Source organism: Vicugna pacos, chromosome 6, assembly GCF_048564905.1.
Source record: "Vicugna pacos chromosome 6, VicPac4, whole genome shotgun sequence".
NCBI classification, from domain to species: Eukaryota; Metazoa; Chordata; class Mammalia; order Artiodactyla; family Camelidae; genus Vicugna; species Vicugna pacos.
Window position 1 is genome coordinate 48,034,678 of NC_132992.1, and position 25,625 is coordinate 48,060,302.

At 33.2% G+C, this 25,625-nt stretch overlaps 1 long non-coding RNA gene across 3 annotated transcripts in view; it reads left to right on the forward strand.

Annotated features, from left to right (window-relative positions):
* LOC140696908 (uncharacterized) overlaps window positions 1-25,625 on the forward strand; it is a 191,589-nt gene that overhangs the window by 1,315 nt on the left and 164,649 nt on the right. For all 3 annotated transcript variants that reach the window (XR_012073564.1, XR_012073562.1, XR_012073563.1), the window contains exon 2: window positions 367-506. This is a non-coding gene — a long non-coding RNA (uncharacterized lncRNA). The remainder of the gene's footprint in view (window positions 1-366; window positions 507-25,625) is intronic.

The following is a 25,625-nucleotide window of genomic DNA, read 5'->3' on the forward strand; positions in this document are numbered from 1 at the left end:
CTTACCAGCAGATAACTATTCTGTTACCTTGAACATTTCCTTGAAAGTGTTCTAACATTGTAAATCTTACACTTTAATATCTAGCATGACACTCTTTATTTCTTCACAACAAGTCCAGTACTATCACTTGCAAGTCTTTTATCAGTTATTATGGGTCAAAACCATTAGCCCAAAGACAGTTTACGGTAAGAATGAGGCATGGTGATATAAAAACACAGGTTTTAGAACAGATTGAAATAAGTTTAGTGTAGAAGAACACTGCAATCAATTTTACATACTTGTATTTGTAAGTGACAAATACAAACAAATGAAGCATTGGGCAGAATTCAGTTTTAATAAGTGTACATTACTATCTTCCTACTTCAGGTCAAGGTGGAGTGTTTTCCAATTACACTTACTTCAGTGGGACGCCCTTCAGAGAATACCCTGGAAACCTCCTCTCATAGCACAGGTGTGAGCTCTAAATTCCTCAGGCTCTGATCCTGATCCTCAGTTTTGTGATTTTGGTAAGTTACTAAATTCTGTTTTCCTAAATTTCCTCATCTGGGGGTCAAAATTTGGGCGAGGGGGTTAAAAATGTTTATGATGATTGAATATGGCAAAGTAAAGATGGTGTGATGTATTTTAGGCAAAGATCAGGAAAATGAAGAATGAATTAAAAATACTAAGAAGTGGTATGTAGAGTTGGAATTCAGACACAGGGCAGCATTGTGGAATGAAGTAGCAGGTCGAACTGATGTTTGAGATTGTAATTAACTTTATAATCTACGTTTTTAAAGTAATATGTTCTTCTTTGTGGGAGCAAATACAGGCCATTGAAGTCCTTTTTTTTTTTTTTTTTGAAAGATCATATGAAATATTTTAGTTCAGGAAGATTTTTATAACCGAATTCTGAAGGATGAATTTAAAAGCAAGAATGGGGGCAGGGAAACCAGTTGAAAGACTAGAGATGCTGGAATGCTTTTTTTGTTTTATATAAGATTTCATTAATAATATATTCAGTTAACTAAACAGGAGTATATTATTGCTACTCATTAAAAAATAGTAACTTAAATACCACTTCTCTTAATGTTAATTTTATTAATTTCTCTTAAAATTAAGCCATTTAATATTTCATTTTCTGCAGCAAGTACAACAAAGCATATTTACATAGCTGGTACAGCCCTTCATAATTTGCTCCAATTTAGCTTCATGTAATTAATTGTAGTTTTCCTTCTGCAACCTTTATATTTAACCACCTTGTTCTACTTACAATCCTTAAGTCACCATAAAGCCCTCCCTTGCTTATGTTGTCACATGAGCCTAAAGTTAATCTGTTCTTCTTTTTCATTTTTAAAGTCCATAAACTCCAACTTAACTTTTAGCTCTTTCCTGGCTTTGTCTCCCATTTCTCATTTTTTTAAATTTCTTTTGTTTTTGTGTTTTTTTACTCATAAGTATCACCCCTCTCCCCAATTTAATGGTTAATTTCCTTCATATAATACCTATCACAGTGTGACATGCAATCATTTTCACTTTTGTTTTACTAACATATTAGAGTCTGTACTTCGGGGCTTTAAGGTGGCATCAATGTGTAATTCAAAGGGTTATTAGAGTAGTTTACTTATTCAATCTTGTTGTTTCTCTGTGAAAGTTTAAAATACAGGACATGTCAGTACTGACTCTTTCAATTTGTGTTTCTACATTTCTATGGTCTCATTTAACTCCTTGGGATTTGTTTTTTAACTAAAAAGAAATAATTCAAAGGAGATTAATACATATGTATGATTTCTTCCATGAGGTCCAAATGGCTATTGGGTAATCATATAATTAAGCATTTGAAAATATGTGGAATAAATATAGTATACTGTATAGTTAAAGAAGCCTGAAAAGGCTGAAGCATTATTGTCTTCACATATACCCATAAATCACTGCCTGCTCAGTCAGTTGGTGTCCTCAGCTCTCAGCCCTTAGAGCACTGTTTATTAACAACCCCCATTATTTTCTAAAACTTGCAAACCCTAACACACTGTAGTGCTTGCTTGGTGGGAAGTTGATCTGCCCAGCAGAAATCTTAACATCCTGCAAAATCCCTAAACATGAAGCTATTGTTACTGACATTTAACTGTAAAAAGTTGGTTGAATCTCAAACCACAAAGATGGTATATATTAGACTATATACTGTTTGTGACAGTATTCTATTAACTCCAGTGGAGGACAGAGACAGAATCAGAGGTGAGATGAGAGAGGCAGAGATGCACATACAGAGAAAGAGAGAAGAGAAAAAAATAGAAAAAGTTTAGAATGCTAGGTTTATGACATATGTCCAGCATAACTAGATTCAGAGGGTACAAACTATAAATTAGGGGGGTTGTCTTTTGTCCACATGGATGGAAATGTAAGACTGTGGACAAAGTTGCAACTGCAACAAACAACACTGACAAAGGAAGCAGAGATTGCTTTTTGGAGCTATTACAAGGAGCCTTAGTAGGCATCCCAGTAGGACCCCAAGCTCACAGACATTAATGTCCAGACATTTCATCGTTTGTTGCTCTAAATTAGACAAACAGCCTACAATCAGAAGTGGAACTACTCTTAACTGCAAACTGTTGTGCATAAAAAGACTTCGTCCTTGGGAAGCATAGGTTGACATGCATTCCTTCCTGAAGCCTTAGTTCCAATTCTGTCTGCTCTTGAAGATCTCTGTCAGTATCCAACAATCTTTAAACTGTCTCTGTTCAATTTATTTTGCACTTAGGTTTATACATTATGCCCTAATAAAAGACCTAAGAAATTTTACCTTGTTTCCCTAAGCAATGGACTCTATGGTTTTATTATCAATTAAAGGGCTCTTTCTTAGAACACCCTTAACTAAAGACTTAGGGCATCAATATCAAACTAAACTTCTATAAGCCCTACAATGGGCCAAATTTAGTGCATGTGTAAGGCAATCAAATGATTTTACCCAATTAAAAAGTAAATGTAAGATTATAAGTTAAAAAGTATTTCATGTATATCCGTATGTAAAATATTTATACTTCTTGGTGTTTTGATTAGATGGATGGTAAAGTTCCTGGCAGTATTACCCAACAATTCATTGAATCGCAGACATTCTGTTTTATAGATTAAAAGCAGGTACATATGTTTTGACCATTACCAGACAAAAGTAGGACTAATATAATCCAATTCACTTAGAGTAAATTAATTAACCAAACTGTTTATTGAGTGCTACTTCAGCAAATGTTTATTGAACGCCTAATCAGACACTGCGTGTTGTAGTGAAATGGTAAATGAGACGCTTTTATGTTCATTTCTTAATGATGATCATCCCAAATCAGTGTGGATGTAGGCTCTAATAGTGCCAACAGAAAGAGGTCCAAAATATTCCTTAAATACATCTCTGGGTTTTTGAAGCCTCTTAAGTCCTGTGTCATAAAATATGGCTAGATTTTAATTGGATTTTTTAAACTTTTGAAGCCTACTAACTTATTACTGTATGTATTGATGTTGAATGTACTTTATTTTTCCTTTGGACACAGTATATCCTTTCTATCTGAAGATATGTCTGTCATCTTATATTTGGAAAGTTTTACTAAATTATATTTATAATTATTTTTACTTCATATTATTTTACTTCATTTTATTATTTTTACTGCATATTTATAATATTTTTACTTCATTTGGAGAGGCCAGTTATGTATATAGTAGATTTTATTTGCTTTTGTCTATAATTATCCTATTAAGCGTTTTCATGCTTGCTTTTTCTCGTATCATTTTACTTTATTTTTAAAGTTTTTATTCTCCCTGGAATTAATTTCCAGTGACTACAGAAGTTCATGACTGCTTTGTGTGTTTCCAAATTTTTCTGATTTTTAAAAGTTTTTTTCCCCCACTGCTTTGACTTGTCACTTCATACATCTCTTACTGTTACCTCAATATTTCTTCCTTGTCGGGTATTTCTACTTTGTACTCTAGCCCAATACAGGCCAATACATTATTGCTCTTTATTTTAAAGTTTTAGTGATGCCTTTTTTCAGGCTTCCTGTGTCGGCAGTATTTTTCTGCTAAGTATTCTTTTCTGGGGAGGGTTTTTCCCTGTTCCAGCCTACCCACCCACCCTTTCTTTCTTCCTCCTTCCTTTCTTCCCTCTCGTTCTTTCTCCTTTCTAGTATATTAGTATAGGTCTTATCCTGACTCCTTTTTAGATTATTTATATTCTTTGCAATAGTTGACTATTTTCGAGGACTGGCTGTAAGAGAATTCTATGTGTGTGTTTAAGGGATGTGTATGTGTGTTAAGAAGGGGGCTGTTTTTCAAGTTAGATGACATTGATAAGCATTGTCGTTACGCCCAGGAGTTTTGTCGTGTAAGCCTACAGAATGCATTTAGCTCTCACTCCCCTCAACCTGGACCCAGTTACCTGAATTATATAGCTGTGGGGCTGTTCAAAATTCAGTCTTTTTTCCTCAACTGCAGGGAAAGATTTGCCCTATGAACTGTATATGGATTTAATTTAGGTCCATCTCTGCTTCATCTTAGGCAGGAATAGTATTCAGAAAATCTCCTAGAGACAATAGCCACATCTGTTGCAAACATAGGATGTCCCTCACTTTTGACGGTGGTACTATTCCAGCCTTTTCCTGCAATCCTAGTCCAGAAATCCTCTCTCTGCTTCCACCTCCATTTGTCTTGTTTTATCTCCTCTGTTCTGGCAGCTATGCTGCTGCATTTGTGTCTTGTGATTTTTAGTTCTCTTCATTTTCACTAAAGATTGTGCTTGTAGTTTTTATTCTCCTATATAAAATAATACCTGCCTCTGTCTATAATAGCATGGAACATGTAATAAAAAATGCTGTCAAATCTTGATGCAAAAACTGTGGTTTCAAAACATATTTATGTTTTATACTGTGAATTTTTTTAGCTAGGCAAAATTTTTTCTTAAAATTATATCTTAAAATACACTAATACTAAAAAAAGTTAATAAATAAAATATACTACTAACATTCTGTATAAAATAGCAGTAATCAGGGCTCCTAATTACATCTCTTACAATCTCTAAGTACATGCAAAATTTTTATGTACTTTATCAAGAAAAATGACCTCTTAATGCTGCTTTATATTCATATGTCTCATTCCCCTCCAGATTATGAAGCTCTTTTGTTAAAAACATTTTGTACATTTATATGCCTCAACAGAGAGCCAGGCACATATTTGGCACGTAAAACATACTTGTAAATTAAAGCCGTATAAATGAATGTTAAAAAGTTAAAAGCTATTTTAACAAAATATTTGAGATGGGGGCCATTGATATATTCAGAGCCACTATTCTATGAAACCAATGTGAATAGATAACACAGTATATAATATTTATCACAGAAAGTGTCTAAATGATCAGTATTCTCAGAATGTTTAAGGTTAAAGCACTATATTTTTATAATGTTTAACCTCGTATCTAAAAGTTACTTTCCAAATCCCTATCTAGGTGACATTTCTCATACATACTAATCTCAGCTCCATTGTTCAATGACACGGTGGACATCAGGGCTTGGACTGTACTTTTAAAAGTAAAGATACAACAAAGCAAAATGAATATGCATACATATATATAATACAGGTTGTTGCATACTTTGTTGGCTTTCCAAGATAGCTAAATTTAGATTTTAGTAAATGTTCTGGAAATCTTAATAGATGCTGACTGGATCACTTGGACAATCTTTATTTTTTAATATATATTGAATTAATTTTGCTTATAATTCAATATGGGATTAAAGTTTAACATTTTCCACTTTATCTAATGTATCTCTCCTCCCTCCAATCTTTCTTATATATTTTCTTTATTTGAAAGTTATTTTTCACAATATACAAGCATAAGTATGATCTATTCAATAAAAATACAATAATCCATAAAATACATATATGTAATTCATTGGTCAGCTGTTTGCCAAACTAACAGCTCTGCCCTGAATTTTGAAGCTTGTTCCACTGAGTAGATAAGTTCCAATGTCCCACATTTATAAAAGAAGTAGTGTCCAGGTGTCTAGAGTGCCACCCAACAGGCAGAACCACATCTGACCTTCCCAGTATGTTGATCTGATGATTTCTAACCCATCGTAAGACCTATTTGTAGCCAGCATTGTTTTTCCCAAATGCCTTTATTTGTCTTAGACCAAAGGAGATCACAATTTGATTTTTTGTGACATTATCTCTGATTCCTAAGTGACTAGCCTTCCACACAGATTGAAAGCAGCTGCTGAAAAAAGCAATCACTTTTGAAAATTAAAACAACCAATAAAACTTTTGAATAAGTAATGCATGCACATGGTATAACATTTAAAAGAGAATAAAGTTTCTTCCTTATATTTTTCCCATGATATATCAAACACTTAAATAAAAGTGTAATACGTTTTCTTCCTGTGTGTACTTCTAGAGATAATCTGTATTTACAGACATATAATGCTTGTATTCTTTCTTTTACAAAATGGTCTCATAACATACGTATTATTTTAGACCTTGTTTTTCTGCTGTTACATATTACTACTCTGTACATGTACATGTTGTAGAGTTTGGAAATACAGGAGTAGAGGGAGTGTCCCTTGGTGCATTACTCAACCAGTGGAGTTGTCCTTCATTAAGTCAAAAAACAAAGGTGTTGGATCTTTGTACTTCAGTGTCAGTCATGGGAGGAGGGAGCATGTAACTTTCCTGACAAAGCAACTTCAATTAGCCAAGTCCAATCACCCCTCCATTGTAAAAGAAGGGCTGCCGTTAGCTGTGAACAACTACACTTACAGCAACTGGAGGATGGGTGCGCTGACCCACTAACAGAACAGAGTGGAGCATTGCATTACAATACATGTTTTCCTTTAATACTATATTTGATAGTTTTGCTCAGTGCTTGCTTCATTTGTAAGTCACTAAAGGGCAATCCAACCATATATCATGGTGGGGGAAATAACATAAGATAGACATGAATCCAAGAAGAGACTACAAGGGTACCTCAAATGAGGCCTTCAACAAAACCAGTGTAATACACCAAGATCTCATGAATTACATGTATAAAGTTCATGCAGAAACATAACTTTAACCTAGCATCTGAGCTGAGCCCTCCATGCCCTCTACAGAACATGTGTTCCGCATAGTAGAGGGCAGGGGACAAGTTGTCAATCAACAAAATAAGGACAAAAAACAATGAAACCTAAGACATTGAAGGCAGAGGAAAAGGGTCTGAACTATGTAAGCCAGGAAGGGAGTTCATAGTGTTGACAATGAAGATGAAACAGGAATAGGAATCTGTTGGAGAGATAAGTGAAAATGTGTTCAAGAATTTTTTGAGGAAATGGGAGAAGGTGATGAATAGGATGGATAGGTTGCTTTTTTTTTTTTTAAGCTAGCTGGAATAGTGTTAGACAAAAGGAGATTTTCTTTTTAAATGGACTTATGAAAGAGTTTATGCTCAGAAGACAAGAAGCTTAATGTAAAATGTGGATGGACCAGGCAGAGAGATTAAGGGAGATGAAGCTGGAGATGTGTGTTAGAGTCAGATTGTGAAGTAACCATAAAATAGCTATAGTTCTTTCATGATCAAAACAGTCAGAAACTTTATTTCAAATTGGAGACTTGTATTGATTAAAATGTGGTGATCTCCATAGTTTAGGTTTTGTTTTGCTAGGCTGGGAATTTCATTCATATGTTAATATATTGGGCTACTTCAAATTCCATAGTTCATATAATGCATCCAAGAAGATAATTTGTACATCCACATAACACAACTGTGCTATTGAGACCATATTTTTAAAATACTGTGTTAATATTTGCTATTTAAACATAAAACAAGATTTTATTAGACATTATTGCTAAGAACCAAGATAAAATATATTTTTAAGTCAAAGTGACAGATACTGACTTTTTAACCTATTATTTAAAAATGATTGACATTTATTTTCTTCTGCATATTAAAAGGTTACTTATAAATTTTAAACTTTATTTTAAAATAATTCTACACTAACAAATGTATTATTCCTTTAGACATACCTTAGTGAATGATGAAAAATTTAGTCAAAAAATTGCTGAATCATTTTCATGCAACTATATTTTAAATCTCATCTTGCTTTATGGGTAGAATTTAAAGACTCTGATCATTCTTACTTCCCGAAACATTTTATGAGGTTTTTATAATACTACCGTTTTCCTCAAGTTTCCTTTTGCCTTTACTGAATCCCTTTGTTTAATTACCTTTGCTTATTCCCACTTACCTCCTCAAGCTTTTATTTCTAGTGCCTCCAGGTTTCCAATCTTGAGTCTTTTCTCTTCTCTGTCATTTAATCTCTTGATGATTTCATCAAATCTTAAGGCATTAAAAACCATCACTGGTGAATCCCAAAATCACATCTCCCTTGACCTTGCCTACGAACCTTAAACTTGTACTTAAGTGACCACTCAATATCTCCTCACCATTTTCATCTTAAATTCCAGTTGCATCCAAACCCCAGTTGCATCTCTAATTCACCATTTTCAGAACTGTGTTCTGATCTTAGCCCCATGCCTGCATTTTCCAACATCTCTCCATATTAATTCATGATTGTTCCATTTTTCTGATTGCTCAGGTCAAATTGTGAAGGCATCTAAAACACTTTTCTTTACTTATTTTTGACTTCCAGTCCTTCAAAATATTTTATTGGCTAAACATTTAAAATAGAACTAGACTCTTATCTCTTCTTGCTGCCTCCACTACCACTATCTCAAATCACAGTCCCCTCTCACCTGGGATATTGCAAATTCTTTTAAAACCTGATGCAGCTCTTGGTCCTCTTCTGTTGATTTTTCATCTTAGTTGCCGGAGATACCCTGTTAAAAAGTTGGAGGTTTTACCATTTCCAAGGTCTCTAGTATCACTCAAAATAAAGTATGAAGTCTTGACAGCCTATAAGGCCCTACATGATCTGCAATCCCACTACCTCTCTAAGGTTATCTTCCGACACTCTCCCGTCATTTCCTAGTCCCATCACGTTGGTTTCCTTGCTGTATTTCACTGCTGGTTCAGAGCATTTGCATTTGTTACCCCTGATGCTGAAATTCCCTTTTCCCAGGTAACTGCATGACACATTTTCTTGTATCGTTTATGCCTCAAGCATTAACTTTTTACTGGTAAATTGCCCTCCTCCATCACTATTCTTTTCTGCTTTATTTTGCTTTATAGAAAACTGAAGATCTAATATACTATATATTTTTACACTATTTTTTTTGTCTATCTCCCTCTCTGCAATAAGATCCATGAACACAGAGGAGTTTTTTCTTTTTTTTTTATTGTTGTATCTTTGCTTCTAGAACAATACGTGGAATATATTTGTGTTTACTAAAATTTATTCAGTAAGTGAATAATTTGTTATAGTGCATTAGTTCTAAAGTGAGTAATTATGCCATTGTATAACATCAAATGCATCTATATATGCCATGAAATGAACAAAGTGGAGCTCAAAGTTGTTTGCACAAGTATATTCATCAGGGCACTATTCATAATATTTAACATTTGAAGAAACATAATTTTAAGTAGTTAAATGATTTTTATAATGAAGTACAATAAAAGTATTAACATCATACCAAATTTATAAGTAGCAAGAGAACATGGGAAAGTCCTTCAGTTTCTCACATGTATGTGTTTAACTGAACTACTATCCCTATGCTCTATTTATGAATATGTTAGTGCCTTAATTGTACTTCATCATAGACATGAATGTACATGTACACACATATATTTCTATTTATATATGTTTATACATATATATTTATACAGAGAGAAAGGTACAAAGGAAGGAGAGTGGAAGGGGAAGGTCCCTCTAGTATGCATAGTAATGTTAAAAGTAACAAAAAAAATAGATAAGTAACTTAAAGATATTTTACAGTTTGCCTTCAATTTTTCTTTACATTAAACAAGAATATATATTAGAAAACATGGGGTTGTTTCTTCACGTGTTTAGTCTGTAAATAAACTTGGAAGACCATGCTGCAAATTGACTTTAAGAGCAAATAATTTCATTTAGGAAGGTTTACCCAGTTAGAATAAAATGTTTGCAGATAATTTGAATATGTGTCAGGTTTCTGTAGCTTACCATAAGCAGTTACAGCCTTTGCTTTCCTTACTTTCTCAAGTATGTCACACACTTATTTTTGGTACACTTAGGGCAGTTTTATGGGAAATAATGAATTTCCCTACAGACAGGTTAGATCACAGACTAGTTTTCTAGCATCACAGTGAAAATACCCTCTCAATTTTTAATTGCATACATAGTGAGGAAAAATAATTGAGGCCAAAATTAGAAACACATAAAGATACTGCCAAAGAATCCAAAGAATTGACTTTAAAATATGCAAAAATGCTTTTCTCCCAAATGTTTTTTGGAAGTCTTAAAAATCAGTTTCTACTAAAATATATTTTATTATTTATATACCTGTCTTCAGGCAGATTTATCATACAGTCTGCAAGTATTGCGTGACCTTTTAGTTTCTCCAGTAAATACTGAGATCAAAAGCATCATTCAGATCCTTGGCAACATCAAGAGTTTCTGCATTAACATGTCTTTTTGCCCTTTAGTATTGTCACTTATTTTTGCCAGGTTATTACCTTCTCATATATATTTAAAGTATTGTATGCTGTTTTGTTTCTGACTCACTTTCACATAGTTTCTCTTGTCAATTTTTATACTTCTGAGGGGTATTTTCTGTTGTCTTTGTTGAAGTTTTGGGGTTTTTTCTTTTTTCTTTTTTCTTTTATTTTACATTTTAACTATAGATAAACATTTCACCATTATACAACAGTTCAAAGACAATTTTTCCTCCACAAGGAATGAAAAATAGCTATACACCTCTAGAAAAGAAGTACTATTTTAAAGGGAAAGATAGAGAAAAAAATTTCCCCAAAAGGAGTTCAAGTTGGTTTAAATTCATCCTCCTCCTCATTAACTTTTATTACACCCTGGGAGCCTATGATCTCATATAACTCCCGTTAACCAAGATGATGATCTAAAGGTGACAGGCCAGAAAACCTGCAGGAAGTCATGAAGAATACGACTGGGTAATCTCACCTTCATGTAGTAAATGATAAGGTTACAAGGGAATCCAAATACGAAGGGAAATGATTTCATTAGCAGTTGAAGAGTGGGTCAGCATAAAAGTCTGAAATCCAATTTCTTCTAATTTTGTAAAATAAATCACTCTAAAATATCTTTGGAATATTGAGACTGAAAATTATGGTGCACTGCCACCAAGTCAGAATTTCCATAAACAAAGTCAAAGGAAGAGTTTAACATTATGTAATGTTTTATTTTATGATCTGGAGAATTTCATTTTCCTTCAGTTATTTTTAATAACTTTGGCCTATTTAAAATCAGTTATTCCACCCTTTTATATAAACCATGAAAATTTTTATTGTGAATGCCATATGTGAACAGGTAAACACAGAAGCATAAGACCATTTATGAGTTAAATGACGTATCCAATCTTTAAACTGTTTATCATATGCAAGAAAGTTCAGAAATGTGTGTGTATCTAAAAAGTTTTTTCTTATAACAAAATAGTGTTTAAAGATGCAATACCAAAAAAGGATAACAGAAAAGATAATATTGAAGGGGAAAAAAAGAGAAACTAAATAACAATCTAAATTAATCCAATCAGACAATCTTAAAAATGGATTTGTGAAATTCAGTGTTACTACTATTACCTTCCTAAAAATGCTGCCTACTGTTTCAGAATCTATTTAGATATGTCTCATATTACATATTTCTCAAGTGGCATTAATTCAAATAAGTGATTATTCATGCCTTGTTGGTTGGTACTCCACTTTATAAAGTCTCATCGTTTAGTAATTTTGATCACTGCCGTCCCTTCGCTGGGCACTGAGAGAAGGAAATACACTGCATTTTATTGTGCTTCACTTTCGTACACTTAGCAGATGGTGTATTTGTGGCAAGCCGTGTTGAGTAAGTCTATTGACACTATTTTTCCAACAGCATTTGGTCACTTCTTGTCTCTGTGTCCCATTTTGGTAATTCTTGAATATTTCAAACTTGGGATTCATTACTATTATATTTATTAAGGTGACCCCTGATCAGTGAATGATCTTTGATGTTACTGTTATAACCTGCTGAATGCTCAGATGGTAAGTTAGCACATTTTAGCAAAAGTATTTTTTATTGGAATATAGCCAATTTACGATGTTGTTAGTCTCTGGTGTACAGCGTAGTGGTTTAGCTATACACACACATAGATATATACTTTTTCATATTCTTTTCATTACAAGTTACTGTAACATACTGAATATAGTTCCCTGTGCTATACAGTAGGATCTTGTTTATTTTGTGTATAATATTATCTGTAAATCTCAAACTCCCAATTTATCCCTCCCTCCCCCCACTTTCCCCCCATAACCATAAGTTTATTTTCTGTGTCTAGTCTCTAATTTGTAAATAAGTTCACTTGTGTCCTTTTTTTTTTTTTTTTTTTTTTTCAGAATCCACATATAAGTGATATATGGTATTTGCCTTTTTCTGGCTTACTTCACTTAGCGTGGTAATCTCTAGGCCCATCCATGTTGTTGCAAATGGCATTATTTTATTTTTTTATGGCTGAGTAGTAGTTCATTGTGTGTGTGTGTATACATACACACACATACTAAAACTTCTTTATCCAATCATCTGTCAGTGGACATTTTGGTTGTTGCCATGTTTTGGCTATTGTAAATAATGCTGCTATGAACATAGGGGTGCATGTATCTTTTTTGAATTGGTTTTTCTCTGCATGTATGCCCAGGAGCAGGATTGCTGGATCATACAGTAAGTCTATGCTTGATTTTTTAAGGAACTTCCCTACTGTTTTCCATAGTGGTTGTACCAAGTTACATTCCCACCAACAGTGTAGGAGGGTTCCCTTTTTTCCACACCCTCTCTAGCGTTTATCATTTGTGGACTTTTTAATAATGGCCATTCTGGCCAGTATGTGGTGATACCTCATTGTAGTTTTGATTTGCATTTCTCTGATAATTAGCAATACTGGGCATCTTTCATATGCCTATTGGCCATCTGTATGTCTTCATAATAAAGTATTTTCAATTAAGGCATGTACGTTATTTTTTCAGATGTCATGCTATTGCACACTTAACTGACTACAATGTAATGTAAGCACAACTTTTATATGCACTGGGAACCAAAAATTCATGTGACTTGCTTTATTGCAATATTCGCTTTATTGTGGTCATCTGGAATAAACCCAAATATCTCCAAGGTATGCCTGTTGTCAGTAAGGAGCCTGCCTGCTATCAAGAAACTAGTAGTCTTTTTGTGGGAGATGATACCAAAACATGAATTACAACAATGCATAGAAGAAAGAGATATGGGAGTCAGAGATAAACACTTTTGGACTTCAGTGAAGAAAGAAATTGCTTCCTCTTGAAAATATAAGTCACGGCATTCTTTTTGCATGACCAAAGAGAAAATATAAAACATCATCATAATCAAAACTTGTTTGCTATATCATGGTATTTTAGTGTACTTTCTGGACTTGTTCTGTATTATATAGCCTTTAAAGATTCAGTATAATTTTGTTCAGTTGAATGACTAAATTGAAAATAACAGTAAGGAGAGAACTCAGTGAGGGAGATTGAGGTACAAACTTCCAGTTACAAAATAGGTGAGTCTTGGATATGAACTATACAGTGTGGGGAATATAGTTAATACTATGTAATATCTTCATATGGTGACCAATTATAACTAGACTTATTGTGGTGATAATTTTTAAATATATAGAAATACAGGATTAAAGCATTGTAAAACAGGAACTAACAGTGTTTTAGGTCAATTATACTTCAAAACCAAATAAATACACTAACTCAGGAAAAGAGGTTAGATTTGTGGGGGTGATGCAGGAAAACAGATGTGGGGCATGAGGAGGGCCGTGTCCCAGGTCTCAGCTGAGCCCCTGGGATGTGCCCCTCCAAGTGTGGGTCCTTGGCTTCGCACAGGAAAGAATTCAAGAGCGAGCCACAGTTGAGTGAAGGTAGATTTATTCAGAGATACAATGAAAGGCAAGAAAAAGGCCACAAGGTGTGGCGGTTGGGTGCTCAGATTAAAAGTAGGTACGCACTCCATAGACAGAGTGCTGGCTGTAATGGAGAGAGAGGCAGAGGCTGCAGCCGCAAGGCACAGTCTTGCCAGTTATTATGGGCTTGGTGGTTTCATATGCTAATAAGTGGAAGAAACAGTCTAAGTAGCTTGGGGCAGGGGCTGGGATTCCCAGTAAGTTGGCCATTTCCCACTCTGACCTTTTGTGGCTAGCCTTGGGACTGCCGTGGTGCCTGTGGGCACGTTATTCACCATGCTTAGATTACAGTGGGCATATAATGAAGTTCAAGATCTGCTAGAAGTTAAATCTTATCTTGAGCCTCAAGCCTTCTGGGGGCTGAATCTTTACCATTTGATGTTAATTGCTGTAGCATTCCTTGAAGGGCTGTGCCCTGCCCCTTTCCTGTCTCAGGGTCAGGGAGAGGTGGTGAGGGATGAAGGCAGTCAGAAGGTACAAACTTCCAGGTATAAGGTAAATTATTTCTAGGGATATAATACGCAACCTGATAAATACAGTTAACATTGCTGTATGTTATACATAAAAGTTGTTAAAAGAGTAAATCCTAAGAGCTCGTCACAAGGAAAAAATTTTTTCTGTAGATTTCCTTAATTTTGAATCTGTGTGGGATGATGGACAGCCTCTAAACCTACTGCCGTAATCATTTCATAAGGTGTATAAGTCAAATCATTATGCTGTATAGCTTAAACTTATATAGAGCTGTATGTTAATTATGTCTCAATAAAACTGGAAGAAGAAAAAACAATAAGATTACTATTAGGTAATAACTTAAATATGAAATACCCCTGTAAATATAGTTTACATAATTCACTGTGTATTTAAAGGATTTTTTTTAAATTAGGTTCTTTGATTAACAATCATAGTATGTTTAAGAATGATTCTGCCAGTTGTATACAAAAATATAGGTTCAAATACATTATGTTACATTGTTTTTAATGTTAATTTTTAATCCAATTTTATAGTATTTGTTTAAACTTTTCACTAATTTAGCCTTTAAAATTGAGATATAATTGACATACAATACCATACTTTCAAGAGTAGAACACACCATTCAGTATTTCTACATACTGAGAAATGATCACCACAATAAGTCTAGTTAACATTCATTGCCACACATGATTAAAAAAATTTGTTTTTTCATAATGACAACTTTTAAGCTGTGCTCTCTTAGCAACTTTCAAATATATAGTATGGCATTATTAACTATAGTCATCATGCTATACATTACAGCCACAGAACTTATGTATTTTAGAACTGTAATTTTGTACATTTTGACCATTTTCACCCATTTTGTGAACCCCTGCCTCTTACACGGTTGATCTATTCTCTGTATCTTTGAGTTTGGTTTTGGGTTTTTTTTTTCCTGCCTTGTTTTGTTATTTTAGATTCCACGTGTAAGTGAAATCATACAGTATTTGTCTTTCTTTGTCTGACTTATTTCACTTCACATAATGCCCTCAGGGTCCATCCATGTTGTCACAAATAGAACAAATCCCTTCTTTTTCAGAGCTGAATAATATTCCATTGTAGTCATATACCATATTTTATTTATCCATTTAAGCATCAGTGGGCACTCAGTTTGCTTCCATATCTTGGCTATTGTAAAAATGCTGCAGTTAACATGGGGGTACATATATCTTTTCAAAAAAGTATTTTATTTCCTTTCGGTAAATACACAGGTGGAATTGCTGAATCATATGGTAGCCCTATTTTTAATTTTTTGAGAAATCTACTTTCTGTTTTCTATGCTTGGCTACACCAATTTACATTCCCATTAATAGTACGCGAAGGTTCTCTGTCATCCTTATCCTCATCAACGCTTGTTATTTCTAGTCTTATTGATAATAGCCATTCTGAGAGGTGTGAAGTGATTGGTGATACCTCATTGTGGTTTTGATTTTTTTTTTCCTGATAAGTGATGCTGAGCACCTTTTCATGTACCTATTGGCCATCTGTACATCTTCTTTGGAAAAGTGTCTATTCAGACCCTCTGCCCAGTTATTAATCAATTGTAGGGTTTGTTTTTTTTTTTTGGAGGTGTGCTGATTGATGGTTTTTCTTCGGTGCAGAAGTTTTTTAGTTTGATGTAGTTCCATTGACTGTTTTTGCCTTTGCTTTTGATGTCAAATCCCACCCCCCCAAGTCACCAAAACTGGTGTCAGGGAGCTTACTACCTATACTTTCTTCCAGAAGGTTTATGGTTTCTGGTCTCATGTTCAATTCTTGAATCCATCTTGAGTTAATTTTTGTATATGTTCGAAGATGGTGATCCCATTTCATTCTTCTGCATCTAGCTGTCCAGTTTCTCCAAAACCATTTATGAGGAGACTATCTTTTCCCCATTGTATATTCTTAAGGCTCCTTTGCCAAGAATATACAATGATATATAAATTGATAGAATTAATTGATATAATTAGTATTTGTGTTTATTTCTGTGCATTCTGTTCTGTTCTGCTGATCTGTGTGTCTGTTTTTAAGCCAATAGCATATGATTTTGTTTACGACAACCTTGTAATATAGTTTGAAATCAGTGAATATGATAGTTTTAGCTACTACTTTGTCAAGATTACCTTGGCTATTTGGGATATTTTGTGGTTCGATAAAAATTTTTGGATTATTTGTTCTATTTCAGTGAAAAATGCCATTGAAATTTTGATAGGGATTGCATTGAATCTGTAGATTGCTTTGGGTAGTATGGATGTTTTAACAACATTAATTATTCCAGTATATGAACATGGAATATCTTTCTGTTTATTTGTGTCTTTAATCTATTTCATCAGTCTCTCATAGTTTTCAGAGTATAGGTATTTCACCTTCTTGGTTAAGTTTATTCCTTTTTTAAGTATTTTATTTTTGACACAATTGGAAGTAGAACTGTTTTCTTAATTTCTCTTTCTGACAGTTCATTATTAATGTATACAAATGCGACAGATTTTTGTATATTTATTTTGTGCCCTACCACTTTCTGAATATATTTATTAATTCTAACAGTTTTCCGATTAAGTTTTTAAGGTTTTCTTTTTGTAATATTATATCAGTCTGCAAACAGACATTTTTACTTTTTCCTTTCCAATTTGGATACCTTGTATTTCTTTCTCTTGCCTAACTGCTCTTGTTATGACCTCCAATACTGTGTTGAATAAAAGTGGCAAGAGTGGGCAGCCTTATCTTGTTCTTAATCTTAAAAGAAAAGCTTTCAGCTTTTCACCATTTAGTATGATGTTAGCTGTGGGTCTGTCATACATGGACTTTTATTATGTTGAGGTATGTTCCTTCTATATACACTTTGTTGAGAGTTTTCATCATAAATGAATATTGAAATTTTTAAAATGCTTTTTATTCTGCTATTGAGGTAATCATACAAAAATATTCATTCTGTTAATGTGATATGTCATCCTGGTTGATTGCAGATGTTGAACAATCTTTACATCCCAGGAATAACTTTCACTTGATGGTTTATGATTACTTTTAATGTATTGTTGAATTCAGTTTGCTAATAACTGTGTAGAAGATTTTTCATCTATGTTCAATGAGGGTATTGGCCTATCAGTTTTCTTTTCTTGTAGTGTCATCTGGTTTTAGTATCCCAGTAATCCTGACCTTGTAAAATGAGTTTGGCAGTGTCCCTCCTCCTCTGTTTTTTTTGGAAGATTTTGAGAAGGGTTGGTATTATTTTTTCTTAAAATGTTTGGTAGAATTCACCAGTGAAACCACGTGATCCTGAATTTTGGTTTTTTGGAAAATGTTTGTTTCTTTTTGTTTGTTTGTTTTAATTGAAGGTTAACCAATTTACAGTGTTATGTTAGTTTCCGGTGTGCAGCAGAGAGACACAGTTAAGCATATAAATGTTCATTGTAGTCTCCAATGAACATTTGTACTTCTGTGGTAGTTGTAACATCTTTTTCATATCTGATTTTGAGTCCTTACTCTTTCTTTCATGATGATTCTAGCTAAAAGTTTATCTATTTTGTTTATAGTTTCCTAAAGTAACTCTTAGTTTCATTGATTTTTTTCTACTATCTTTTTAGTTTCTATTTTATTTATTTCCACTCTGATTTTTATTACTTCTCTTCTTCCAATTTTGGACTTTGTTCTTTTCTAATTCCTTGAATTTTAAAATTAGTTTGTTTAAGTTATTTCTTAATGTTAACTTTTTTTCTAACTTTTTTGTTGCACATCGCTTACTTACTGGTTGAGACTAAACCACTGTGGCCAATGGACTATGTGTATATTCTGGAATTATATTTTTCCAGAATCTCTTTCTTTCTGTTTTCAGTTAGAATTGGCCTAAAGAGGAATTTACATGAAAGTTGAGAGACAGAATTGAGCAGTGGTCATTTCTCTATAAAGATGATTGCAGTCACATAAAGTGACAGACAAATGCAAAGACAGGTACATTTCATCCTTGGCCTTACTCTTCTCTTCTGTTCTCTGTGTACTTTCTTTCTGCCTACTGTGGAGCCTGTTGAATAATTGCCACTGGCCCACAAGTAAACTGTTAGCTGTAGACAGACAGAGGCAGAAATCTATACAGGGGCACTAGCTTCCTATAGACTTCCTCATCAGCATCACACTTTGAAATTTGGACATGCTTGACATCTCAAAATGACCACTTGGCCAGACCTTGGATTCCCCAACTCTTTTGTGAATCTTCACTTCCCCATTTCATTTCACAAGTCTATGAATTGTAATCCCCAGAATAAGTACCTTGTCCCATAATACAGTAATTTTGCTCTCCTGAACAAACCCCAACTGATAACCAGGTAACGATGTTCTACAACAAATATTTGCATTGCAACATGTTTCAATAACTGGAGAAATAGTTACTGCTATAAAATGCACTAAAAAACAGGTTACTGAATGTTCCATTTAAGATATTTAATTTTTAAGTGGACAATATGGGGAAAGTGATGGGATTGTTTTAATGAAAAATAGAATTATCAATAGTGACTAAACCATAAGTTCCATACTCTTCACTTTCTAAAAACATAATTAAATATAGATTTGAAGTTACTACAAATTAAATGTTAGTGAAAATTTTCTTGAATAAAATACAACAAAATACAGACTTAAAAAATTGACATTTTTCTATAATAGATCTATCTTGAGGTAACATGCTTTAAGATTTCATAGTCAGAGAAATGTCCTTATTCAACTTCTCATCTTGTACCCCATAGTGCTTTACTTAAATAATCATTAAAAATTGTCATCTAACATAACAGGATACCCTAAACAATAAAATATTAGATTGATCCTGTCTAGAATGGAAAGAAAAATATATAAGAAATTCCTGAAAATAACCTTTTGATTTTTATATTTATTTAAAGTAAAATATGAAGTTTAATATCATTCTACAAATTATATCATGTTTCATCATTCTTCACATATAATTCCCTTAATTTTAATAATAGAAGTTTTCTAGTGGTTTAGGGGTAATTTGATATATTTGCTATGTGGGAAAGAAAGCATAATGGCCTGGGATATCTTCCATCCCTACTTGGAGATAGCCAAAGAGATGAGTGACATTGGTAACGCCCAAGAGAATGAGTGCTCTACCTCCAACCTCCTTATATGCACTCTCATAACATTTAATAGTGTAAAGATATTAGGGAGTCGTTACCTTAAAACTGTTTTTAGCAAGATATTTTTAGGCTGACCAAATTAATTAATGTAAATAAACCTGGAGTTTATGCTCTGATACATGCTGAGTGAAGGGTGGACATTATGCACACATTCCTTTTCCATGTGTGTGTGACTCACAGATAAACTAAGAAGTGATAAAGCAACTTCAGAGGTCAGTGTTCAGCACACACTGTTAGGCACTCATTTGTTACTCTGAGACCAAGGTACATCCCAGAACAGAAAGAGCAGTACGGAAGCTGTGTATGACAGAAGGGGAGTCTGCTCAGAGAGACAGGCCATGCTTGTGTCTGTCTTGCTTGTAGATTTTGAATTACTTGTAATGTTTATTAAAATCTATGATTTGTGTGAGCCTGCTCTGATGATTCAATAATTTCTTTATGCATATATTCAGTAGTTTAAACTCAAAAAGTAATGAGGCGTAAAAAATAATAAGGCATAAATGAGGTAGTTACTTCTAGGAGATACCCAAAGTTTTTGGAAATGAAGCCCTCTTTGGATTTCTTGTGTTGACAATATCTGTTAAAGACTTAGGGTAACATTACATTGAAAACACTGAAGGGCGTAGTATATGTATGATTTTCTGGAACTTGAATCAGTGCTTAAGGCCAAGCCAGTTGTTTACAATCCAGGGTTTGAATTGTATCTGTTACGAAATTTTCTACTCTATTTTCTTTATTAACATCAACATATTTTGAGTTTTGTTTTTACCATTTTTTTTAACTTTGCCTCTTTATTTTCATCTTTATCTCAATATTTTTTGTCTTTATCATCCTTTTACTTATGTGGAAACTGTAGATTGAATTTCTCATCTGTAAGAATTTCTCCTTAATTCCTGCCTCTCTGTTCTCTCTCAGATTATGTATAAATATTTTTATTTTAATTTAGAATGTATATGTAACATAATTTTATAAGATGTATAACTATATATACACATATACATATATATGTATATATTTTGAGCTGTTTCAGAGGGAACTGGAGACATTCATTGTGCCTCTTTGTGCCTAACTACTTTATTGTGATTTTCTTAAGAACAAGGATGGTCTCTTCTATGAAAATAGTGCAAATATCAAAATTAGGATGTTTAATAAAATAAAGTTCACAATTCATATTTAATGTTGTTATTTGTACTAATAATGTTCTATTAACTTTTTCCCAGTCCAGGATCCAATCCAGGATCACAAATTACCTTTAGTTTTCATGTCTCTTTCATGTAATTTAATCTGGAACAATTACTAAGATTTTCTTTGTCTTAACATTTTTGTAAAGTTTACAAGCCAGTTATCCTGTAGACTTTTGTTCAGTTTGAGTTTGTAAAATGATTCCCTATAATTAGATTCAGCTTACAAATTTTCAGTAGAAATATCACAGGTGTAATGTTATGTCCTGTTCAGTGTATCATGTCAGGAGCCAGAATGTTGGTTTGCTCTAATATTAATGACCTTAATTTTCATCACTGAGTTATGAGGCAGTCTATCAAGTTTGTTTATTTTAAAGTTACTGTTTTCCTCTTTGTAATGAGTAAACAATTTGCAATAAGACACTCTGAGATTAGGTAAATATCTACATCCTCATCAAACTTAATTACTGCTTTTAGCAACCATTGATTGATTTCCTGACTTAACTCTTCCTTCAACATTTATTAGTTGACATAGTCAACACTCAAGGAAGAGCTTTCCTTTCTTCCTCATTTATGTAGCACTCGTTCATTCATTTATTTAAATCATGAATTTATGTTTTCAATAAATTATTGTCATTATATATTTAATGTTCATATTGGTATGTTTGAGTTGTCTTCAGATTTTTACCTCTAAATGCACCTTAAATGGGTCAAATAAAATCTATAATCAGTATGCCTATCCTCACTCATAACTTTGATGAGAATCCTATTTTCCTTTAACTAGACATTATGCTCCCCAAACATATTATTCATGTTTAGAGTTTTAGTTCTATTCTGTCTATAAACACATGATATTATTAGTATTACTAAACAATGATTTACTAAAATGATATACTAATATTTTGGCTGACTTTTATTTCTTGTGTTCCATAATTTCGCTCTGGGGTCTGTTTTCTTTAACAATGAAATTCATTCTTTAAAATTTCACTTAGGGACTGAAGGTGTTAGGATCTTAGTCTTCTCTTTTTTCCTTACCCAGGATATATGATTTGCTTGCTTATAAAATTTAGAATGATATATGTTCTTACTCACCATTTTAAACTATTACTCTATGGTTCTGTAATCTTTGATCTTGGTAAGAATTTCTATGTCAATCAAAATGCCATTTTTTGTAGAAAATTTGTCCTTTTATCTCTGGAAGTTTTCAAGATTTTATAAATCTTGATGCTCTAGAGATTTAAGTATCACGTGATTAAATTTTGTGTTAAATTATTATGTCCATTATTATGTTCAAGTTGCTCTGTACTGAGTTTCTTTTAAATTTTAAGCTATAAATGCACCTTAAATGGATCAAATGAAATCTACAATTAATTAGAATGCCTAGCCTCACTCTTAATGTTTATACTTAAGGCTTTGTAATCAGGTCTTTTGTCTCTTGTGTTTTCTCAGTTTTAGGAAATTCTCAACAAGTATGTCTTTCAAACACTGATTTTGCTTCACTCTCTCACTTCCTTCTACTGCATTTTCCTTAGATTACGGTGTTGATTCTCCAGCTATCTTCTATTTCTCTTCACTGCTATCGACGTGTTTTAAAAATCCCTTTGTTTCTACTTTCTGAATCATTTACATATCCTTTTAATTTTCCAAGCTGCTTCATCTTTCAAAAAATCTTACTATTTATTTTTTGTTGTTGTTGTTGCTGTTGTGATGAGAACATAGAGCTAAGTTAAATTTTAAGGGCACAACACAGTATTTTAAAATTTCTTTTCAACTTTATTGAGAAATAATTGACAAATATATATGTTTAAAGTATATAACATGATTTGATATATATTGTGAAATTATTACAAAGATAAAGATAATTAACATATTCATCACCTCACCTAATTAACTCTTGTGTGTTACAGAGGTGGGGTAAGAATACTTAAGATATACTCTAAGCAACTTTCAAGTACACAACACTGTATTAACGATAGCTACCATGTATTACATTAGATCCTCAGTACATATTCATCTTACAATTGAAAGTTTGTACTCTTTGACCTACATATCCCCATTTCTCCTTCCCCACAACTCCTGGCAACCATCATTCTATTCTGTCTATATATAAATGCTGGCTTTTTCCCCCCGTTAGATTTACATAGAAGTAATACCACACAGAATTTACTTTTCTCTTTCTGGCTTATTTCATACAGTAGAATGCCTTCCTGCTTTATCCATGGCTGTCATAAATGACAGAATTTCCTATTTCTCTGGTTGAATAAAATTCCATTTTTTATATATATATTTATGTATATTATATAATATACAGATATTTATGTACTGTATATAAATATGAGTATATATGTACATGCACACATACATACACTTGAATTCATACACATAAATATCAACATTCTCTTCATTCATTCTTTCACTGACGACATTTGGACTGTCTTCATGCCTTGGCTACTGTAAATAATGCTGCAGTGAACATTGGGATACAGATTTATCTTTGAGATAGTGATTTTCTTTCTTTCAGATAGTACCCAGAAGTGAGATTGCTGGATTGCATATTAGTTCTATTTTTAATTATTTAAGGTACAGTCATTATGAAAAACAGTATGGTGGTTCCAAAATAGGGCACTGTGAACTACAGGCATTGTGCCGTGCAGCAGATCCCTAGAACGTACTTATCTTGCATGACTGAGACTTCATACTCACAGGACAGCAGCTGCCTGTCTCCCTCTTGTATCTGGTTGATTTTATCCTGTTTCACTTTTGTATCAATGACTGTATTTAAAGTTTTTCATATCTACTTGAATATTATTTTTCACTTTTTATTTAATTGGTTTGGTGATTTCTTTTACATTCTTATTTGTGAACATAGTAAAATAATTATTTTGAATTTGTCTGAAAATTCCTCTTCTGAATTTTGGATTTTGCTAGCTAACCTTCTTAGTATTAGATTTTGTCATGTATCTTGGAGTTTTTATTTCTAAGCTCATTTTGAATAGGATCTCAATCTCACTCTCTCTGCCTTCCTTCATTCTTTCCATCCTTCTTTCATTTCTTTCCTTCCCTTTTCCTTCCTTTCTTCCACCCATCCATCACCTTTCTCCCCTTTCTCTTTTCATCTCTCCCTGATTACTTGTCTTGTAGCTACCTCAGTAGGCTCATATAATCCTCCAAAAGCATATCTCATAGTGCTTCTGAGTGACTGCCAGATGTTTGGAATATGGCAGATCCAAAAGCATGTGAACTCAGGTCCTAGCAACAAGACTGTGTCTTTGTCTCCCACCTCCCTACTCCTCTCAGCCTTACTCCACAGTGGCTTTGAATCACATCTCACCCAAACCCCTGGCTTCAGTCTCTAAACATGGCTCTGAAGCTCAGTTTCAGAATGGAGGAACTCAGATGAGTTCTTTTGGCCCCTCCATATAGCCACCTGTTTCATGGTCTTGAACCCCACATAATGTACTCTCAACCATGCCCACTATTTTGTGAAGCAGTTCTGTTTCTGGTGCATGAAGAGGTTTTCTCTGAGCTATATTGTCTTTTAATTTTTGTCTTTTAGTCTATATGTCTACAGTAGGAAGATTTTATTTTTTGAATTGAGGACAAGAATTCACTTGTACCATTTTGATCTATAAGTCTTTATTTGGTCTTCACAAGACTCCTTTCAGTTAGTTATTATAAATTGTATGGTAGAAAAATTGAAGTCCAGAAATTGTAAATCACTAAGTATTAAGTGGTGGATCTGGAATTTGAACTGAGATAATTCAAATTCAAAAACTGTTTTCTTCCTAGTCTACCAACTTGCCCTCTCAGAAACTAAACAAATGCATTTTTATTTCTTTTCTGCAAATGACGAGTGTAGGGTAGGTATTTGATGTTAAAACAGTTTTTTTTTTTCCTAAATACTTCTTTTAAGTCTCCAATTATCACATACCCACTTTTTAAATCCTGGGGAGCACAAGGAAAGTTCCTGCTGAAGAGCTCAAACATTGCACACGCAACCTCAAGTGCTGTCACAACAGTGCTGTCCATGGGGAGAAATACAGCAAAATCTGATTCGCATTTTAGCACCAAAGTCGTATAGCAAGTCAAAAGGCTAGGAACCATGGGGATATTCTTCTTCTATTTGACAAGTATAGCCAGATGCTGGAATGATAACAACTATATATAAAATTTAAAAAATAAAACCATATTCATTAATTTATTTTTCCATTTAACTGTTCAATAATTTCATTTTAATTAACTTGAATACAAGTTGTTTGCTCAATATTGTACAATAATAGTTCTCTTAAAATTTACTGCTTTATGGCTCTACATATATTCACATAAAACTAACATCAGAAATCACTGATATAACTTATTGCATAAACATTTCTTCTCTAGGGAAAAAAATCTACAACAAACAGGTTAATATATTCCACATAAGGGAAGAGAAATTAGTAAATTTATTTGTAAATTTAATTTTCCCATAACACCCATTTTATTAAAAAAATCGTGTACTTAAACAAAATATTAATTTATCTTTAAAACAGATGTGGCTTCCTTCAATAAAAGCTGTAAGCAAAAACTGAGGAAAAATCATTAATATTATAAATAATATATGTAATTTTTCAGAGCACCTTCTTGTAAGATTTTCTACTTTTTTTTTTTTTCAATTTGAAAATGCTGCTGCCCTAGAGACATTATTGATTTTCCCAAATGTCTCTTGCATTCAGTATTTACTTCTAGGAAAAGATACTATAAAAATGAGTAGGAAAAA